The sequence below is a fragment of the Syngnathus typhle genome, unplaced genomic scaffold, assembly GCF_033458585.1.
Source record: "Syngnathus typhle isolate RoL2023-S1 ecotype Sweden unplaced genomic scaffold, RoL_Styp_1.0 HiC_scaffold_81, whole genome shotgun sequence".
In the NCBI taxonomy this organism is placed as follows: Eukaryota; Metazoa; Chordata; class Actinopteri; order Syngnathiformes; family Syngnathidae; genus Syngnathus; species Syngnathus typhle.
This window is the reverse complement of record NW_026871987.1, coordinates 282,501-283,983: the sequence shown is the minus strand read 5'-3', so window position 1 is coordinate 283,983 and position 1,483 is coordinate 282,501. Positions and strand designations below refer to the sequence as shown.

The 1,483-nt window shown below is 41.3% G+C and overlaps 1 protein-coding gene across 1 annotated transcript in view; it reads left to right on the top strand.

Annotated features, from left to right (window-relative positions):
* The first annotated feature begins 283 nt into the window (after positions 1 to 283).
* LOC133148394 (uncharacterized) overlaps positions 284 to 1,483 on the top strand; it is a 4,540-nt gene continuing 3,340 nt past the window's right edge. The window contains exon 1 of the mRNA XM_061271465.1: positions 284 to 379. The gene's annotated coding sequence lies outside the window, so the exon portion shown is untranslated. The remainder of the gene's footprint in view (positions 380 to 1,483) is intronic.

The window sequence follows — 1,483 nt, the reverse complement described above, 5'->3', positions numbered from 1 at the left end:
ACCAAACGTTGGGGGTGCACAGCAAAAACTGGAGTGTTGAAATTTCAGGGTTAAACATGTCAGAGTTGATTTCAACTCTCAAAGTGTCATTTTAACACATTCTGATTAAAATGGTGTTCAGTGTTGGAGTTATTTAACAGAGTTATTCCAACCTAAGCAAATCAACTCTGTAGAGATGTAAAGTGCATCTCGGCCGAGTTAACTTGCTTGATAGGCCCCTGGGCTTCAGTCCAGGTAACCCCATGTGTTATGCCCCTGGGCTTTCAGCAGGGTGAACCCGTGCATCAATCAATAGTCTCCTGTGCGTGGCGTGGTCAACCGTCGTTTATTTCGCTGCTGGAATCAGGAATGGATGCGGAGTTGGACTTTTACACGAGAGGTAAGCTACAAAATCAAACTTGTAGGAACAATAACATTGAATTAAACATCTGCTGAGAATATTTATGTAACTTTGCTAAGCATTTTTTGTGGTTGGCACTGGACAGCGAACGTTTGGATTTTTTTTTAATGCAATGTTAACTTCACCACTAACGTTACCACTTGCTAAAAAATAAACATTAATAAAAAAACGGTTTCCTATGTTATCCTTTGCATTTTACCAAGTCTCACGCGTGCTTGAGAGGTTGTATAAACAAGGCTTCATATTTAACTGTCGAATATAGTTTGGGGCTAACGTTAGCACATGTTAACAAGCTAACTTGAAGTTCATGGCGGGTGCATGGCATCAGTCCGACTGCCCAATACTCCCTCTTCCCATTTCTCCGACCATACACTTGTTAATTTCTGCGTCCATTAATCTAACTTTAACCCTAATCCTAACCATAACCCTCTAGAATAAGTAAGGGATAAACAGTTCAGAGGTTGTTATGGAGAAATAAGCCCCGACAGGATGAACTTTGGCTCCAACACGAAGTGAGGAGTTAATTCATGCAATAAACCCCGCACTTTGCGTAGGAGCCACGGCTAGAGTGAAATAATTAGCCTAAACAATTGCAGTTGGGTGCCTGTGTGGCAGACTCCCTGTGCCACTGCACCGAGACGAGTGTCCGAGGCTCTGATCATACAGGTGTGGTTAATAACTCTGATTAATGGGTAATGTAGGTAATGTAGTGGGCAGTCAGACTATAAAGGGTCAACTTTACTGGTGCTGTGTTGTGTTTGTTTGGTCGCTGAAAACCAGCTTTTAACAGAGGGGAATGTTTTAATAAATCAGTTTTGCCTCAAATGTAAATGTTAATTACGGTAGCATGTGCTGCAGTCACTACAGCTAGTCGCTGCCACGTTCATCAATGAGAGTGTTTCCACTGGGCCTGCTGTGGCATGTTTTAACAGCCTCCCAGCAGCTGCTGAATGTGTTTAATCTTAGACATGCAGTGAAATTAATAATGAAACAATTTCTTGCATGATACACAACGTTTATGTGAGTGTTAAATAATTATTTCTTGCATGTTAAGTGTTTACTGACATTTGTTTGTTGTTGCAT